Below are 6,000 nucleotides of genomic sequence, written 5' to 3'. Positions count from 1 at the left end.
TCCTTCAACTATGACCCCTAGTAAAAAACAAATGGTATCAACCATCACGGATGTGCCAGGGTTTGCAGACTGTAGAAATGCCCTTTAATTCTCCATGTAATTTAGGCATGAGGAAAACCAATTGTTTAGGATTCGGTACCCGTGTTTGGGCATCATCAGCATCATCAAGGGACAGGTCTTCAATTTCTTCAGTGGACTCCTGTCCTGATGTTCCTCCCGAGGCAGCTTGTGAACATCTGTGTGAGTGGGGCTTGCCCTGGTGGAGACCGCGCTTCCCTTCCTCCCTCCTCGATATCTAGTGCAACATGAGCCCAGGATACCTCTGCTCCCTTGCTCCCTTCCATGGACTCATTTCTCCCACCTCCGTCATCCTCCACAGAGGCCATGGCCACTTCCAAGCTTAATAACTCTCTATTTGGGCATGGTATTATAGGTGAACATTTTCATTAATGTTCAGAAACATGTTTTTTAAAAAAAAATCTATACCTATAAATAAACAAACAAACAAACAAATATATTTGGGGGAAATATTTTAATATGCTTTTTTGTTTCACATTTTTTCAAAAATATCAGCGCTACCAGCTCATCCTGTGGATTGGCTATTTTCACTATTTTTGAAGATTTGTAAAATGATTAAATAGGGCTTAAGTGGTTAAACCTTTTTATTTGAAGTTGGGTAAAATAGAAAATGTTTATAGAGTGATAAGAGTGATGACATGTGTTTTAGAGGATCAAAAGTTTGAAAACCCCTCCTGTAGATCAGCTATCTTCACTATTCGCTGTACGATCGAAGAAGTTTACAGTAGGTAAGGTTTAAATAGTGTTATTCGAGTTCATTATTTCTCGACTGCTTCTGAGCCACGTGGTCTGGATTTGCTGTCGGAATAAACCTTTTGAAATTGCATTAGTCTTCCACAACCCACAGGATCCCATTCAGCTGAGACTCCATCAAATGCCCCATTGAAAGACAGCCCTGTTACTCCAAAGCCACAATCCACCGTTAAGAATTTGACAGTGATTTCTTTCTCCGGGAAAATAGATTTATAATTCTTTCTTCAGCGAATAATTCGCTTACCAAGTTTGAATCAATATGATCAGAAAAGTCTTTCATCATTGCTTAGTTTGGCATATAGTAGTAGTTGTTCATCAGTGATATATCAGCATGTGGCTTACCAATTAAAATGATCCAACTCATCCTACTATCTTACTAATACTATCCTATACTATTAAATTAACAAAACTCTGTTAGTCCATCCTTGTGAATTTCTCTCCTCAGCGAATTGACTAATCAATCTGAAATTGCACACATTGGCATGCAGGGATTGAGGAAGCCCATACATCTTAAATTGAAGGTATTTTGTAATCGTAGTCATCATGGTCTGCGACTCTCTGCATGCTATGGGGTCTGTAGTAGGCTAGTTGTCGCGGTCCACATGACCACATAGCCTGCAGGACGTTGAGTGGATATATGCGCTAGATGCCACTGAAGTTTGGTCTGTTTAATGAAAAATATAGTTGCAAACTTGTAATGCTAACAATTACCCAAGAAGTAAGCATTTGTGTTTTATGATACATGATTATATTATTGGCTAATATTAACATCCTTTTGTCTTTAATTGGAGAGTTTGCATCTTCACCATTATATCCAAACTATCCTATTTGACAACGTAAACAAATGAAAAAGAACTCAGGCTTTGAGTCTTTGTTCAAAGTTGGTTGTTGGTTTGCAAAGACGAAAACTCGGCTGAAGAGTGAGGCAATAATTGTAAAGAGGTCCTGTAATAAATCTGCTTTTGTTGTATCTCCAGCTGTACCCATCTGATAATAATTGCCACAATCACCATTTCAAACTGGAATCATAAAACCGTGGTTTGAATGTAAACAAAACCGCGAGCAAACAGCAGAATAATGGCCATCAAGGAGAATCAGACTCTGCCATGTTTTGACATGTCCATGATGAGTGTCCACACACTGGTGTGCTAGTTAACAATTAGAAAAGTTAACTTCTACCCACAGAAGTCCCTTTCAGAGCCAGCCAGCCATCCTGCCTTTCCATTTTGCTCGACTGCTCGCATCAGCTTGTTCTAAAGTCGAGTTCTGAGCACAGTTTTGCAAACTTTCTGAACTGACACCATTCAGTTAAACAAAGAAAGAGCAATACTGCATTTCATCTCTGTGCTTTCTCCACTGCAAGTGTTGAAATAGTCACTTATATAGACTTGGTCGTTGCCTCTGTAAAGATAGTGTTGGGGGGGGGGGGGGGGGAGCAAGAAAGACTTTTGGATCTTGAAGAAATTATTCACGGCTAGAGTTCAGAGGAGCACTCACATGATGTGCTGTGACAAGTGTAGCGCTCTGAGCGCGTCCCTGCCAGCCTGGAACCCCGTGCAGCATGCCTTCTACAGACACCATTAGTGCTCAGAACTGGAGGAACGGCTCGTCATCACGCTCTCAGAGAGGAACAGAGGAACCGTGGTAATGTATGTGAGATTTGGCAACAGTGAAGTTTGTTTTGAAAGCCCGCCAAAGTACCATGGAGGATCTGAAATTTTAGTTTTGCCTTTAGTCTGGAATATCATGTCAAGGTCTCTTCAATGGTATGCTCGTTTTGTAGCTGAGGCGAGCAAATAAACACTTTTTCATGTCTGTTGGTTTGTTTTGCACCGATGTTTTAGCTGTAGCAAAAAGCCTCATTTTATTTATTCCGTTTCACAAAAGAGGTGTTAACATTAATATGAATTCTTATAGCTTTTATATGCATTTGAGAACAAATGTAATGGCATTGTTACAATCACATTAACAATGTACTAGTCCCATGAAACGAATCAAACTCGTGTTGATGCTGTGTAAAATGCTGTGTAAAATGAATGAATTGTTCAGAAATACTTAGATCTATCTCCTCAAAAACAAAAAAATACATCTATTTCAAAAAGGATTTTGAGATATCCTGGCATTTTAGTCTATAATTGCCCTATCCTCTGCTGTGAGGTCCAGGCGAGTTGTTTATGCATTCATAGATGATAAAAAGGAGATTCGCTTTAGGCCGAACACAAGGACAATGACATGTCACTCTTTTACACACACATCAGAGCAAGGGATGGGACTGGGGCCTTCTCCGGCTACCCTTAATGACACCGCACTTTGCTCTCATGCATGTATAGAGATTCATGTGCCTTTGTACCTATTCGTCTATTATCTATCTCTGTCTAGGCCTCCAGCTATCCAGACGAGCCTGGGCGTTGAAGTTGTGTAAAGCCCCAGACCTAGCCTCTGTGATTGGGGGGGAGATGGTTCAAACAATGCAAGCCTGTGTGAATTATGGAGTACAGCGCGCTTGGAGGGTTGTGTAAATGAGTCTGGTTACATATGCACAGGCCTCCCTCTACCCAGAGGTTGTACAGCAGGCAGCCCAAATACAATGGTGACATCAATCAAACATTCTGTGCGGTTGTACATGTTTATGCCTGGACAATCCCATGTAAGCTCAGAAAAATAACAACACAGGACATCATTATTATTTTTGTCAGAAAAGACAACCTAGAAATCAAACTTCCCAGTGTTGTGATGGAGAATTATTGCAACTTTTCTGTCTCTTCTCCTACGTACAGTACCAATCCCCATCTATCCACATGCCACTCACCAGACGCAGGACAAACTCACCTTCCACACTGAGTGAGAGGGTTGACAGACAGGTTATTATTGATCCATTTTGAATGTGCTGTCAGAAACAGATCTGCAGAGTTGTGGCGTGTGCAGTAGGTAGGCCAAGCATGTTGGGCATTCCACTGTTCCGTGGGATTTGCGAGCCTGGACACCAACTGACCAATCAGATGGACACCATAAAGGGCATTTCAACTCTTAACAGCGACAGCATTGCAGGGGAAGCAGTCAGGGTCAAAAACAAAGTAGTCTACCTGTCAGTACTGTAACAGGAGTGCAGAATCTTGTCTGCCCCTGATTGCTCTTTCAATAACCCAGATTCTTTTTCTCCCGAAAAGAAAAAAAAGAGGCCTTTTTTCTGTGAAAATGATTGACTGCACTTGTATCTAATAGGTGTCAGTCTTTGAATGTGAGCGGCCTGCATTGAAAGGTTGAATGCAAGCATGGCTGGTGTGCTCTATCTTGTTATTGTGGGGGTATTTTGCTCAAGTGGATGGCAATTATCCCGGATGACAGACACCAGCATTTACATCTTGGTGTGGCGGGATGTGCGGGAGGCCTTACGTCATGGCATACCAGGGACCAGCAGGTCTAATGGAGCCAAACATGCCAGTAATCACGTTGGGACTGGTGACAAACAAATGCCCGTCAAATCCTCTAGGGAGCAGACATACAGAGATAAAAGACATCAGCTGCACTCCGCCCCGCTCCACTCTCTTTTTAGTTCCCTATTAGTTCAAGCCCTCAGATCAGAGATGCCCCACCAGAAAGGGGAGAAAACACTCTGACTGCCTGCACCCCTTGCACCTTTGCAATAAGCTCCCTCTGTATTTTGAGGTGCAATAGTTCATTGAACTAATCAATTATACCCGATTATTAAAAAAAATAATTGATTTTTAATAAAATAATTGATTTACAAAAAAGTTATTTCTGTTTTTAGAAACTTAACTCACCCGAGAGGGCCACATTACATATACTGTCGGGCAGAAATATGTTTTTCTACTTTGTCATTATATGTTACACAAAAATAGAAAATAGCAAAAAAAATCAAATTTCTATTGGAATCCTGCATTATTATTTTTTCTATTTTTTGGAATACTGAAAAGTAACATTTTTATTTAATTTTAAATGCATTTAGTTATACGTATGTTTTATCAGTATTCCGATATTAACCTGCGGGCCGCATTAAGTGAAGGGGCTGGTGGCCCCCGGGCCGCCAGTTGCCCATTATGGTCTAGGGCTCTCCAAAATCAGGAAAGACATCGGACCTCAAAATCTGGCATTGGTTGGGCTCTAATGATACTTTTCTAACTTCATGATGGCCTTTGATGTCCTCTTCGTGTTTTGTTGCATCACAACATCCATCATTGTCAATTTACATGAACCAGGTCTTACAAGGAGACGAGAGACGTTTAAAACGGATCACGTAACATATCGCATATTCACATGCTGCTTATGATTAATGGTTATAAGGGCAACTGTCAACCTCAGGGCAATATAGGCCTACAACATTATGAAAGAATTCGCACTACAATACATGCTGTACTGTATTTTATTGTCACTAACGAGCATCACGCAGAACAAAATTCTTGGATGATAATTGTGTGACATGTTCATGTTTTTTTTTTAATACATTTTGGTCAATGCAGTGTGTACGTGTGTGTGTGTGTGTGTGTGCGTGTGTATACTGCATGTGCATATACACAGTACAGTATATGTATGGATGTGACCCTTATTGTCTATCAGAATGTGGGGTTTCAGAGGAGCCTATGCCTGTGTTGTCTACCCAAGCAGAACCTGATGAACCAGTGAACCTGCAAACCTTGATATGCAGATCTGAGGCCTGCCGAGGTGTGATGACAGCTGTCATAAGCTCTGCGATAAAGTCTGACAAAAAAAAAGAAGATAGATCGGAGGGAGAGAAAAAAATCAGAAAGAAAAAACAGAAACAGCAGCAACTTTTAGCACTTTTGTGCTGAAGACACCTAAGGATTTTATTTGGGGGGTGGTTAAATCCCGCTACTCAGCATAAAAATGCGTCGAATTGAGAAATAACGGGCTGTGAGTGACCACTTGAAAAGCTACGCTGCGGGGGATTCTGCCTCCTTTTGTTTAGATGCTAATATGTTGCTGTGATAGCAACATAGAGAGAGAAGAGGTCCTCCCGTGTCTTTGATACATAGTATATTATCCCTCTGCATCTTTTTTTACTAGCCTGGCACAACATGAACAGCATCCCTTGGAGAGCAAATGAGGCCCTTTTGTTGCAGGCTGACCTGCAGGCGCCGAGCAGCCATTAACATAAGCATATGGGTAATATCTACGCTGCCTTGTGCTTTT

Source organism: Electrona antarctica (genome assembly GCF_951216825.1).
Source record: "Electrona antarctica genome assembly, chromosome: 18".
NCBI lineage: Eukaryota > Metazoa > Chordata > Actinopteri > Myctophiformes > Myctophidae > Electrona > Electrona antarctica.
The sequence above is the reverse complement of the archived record's forward strand: the minus strand, read 5'-3'. Positions refer to the sequence as shown.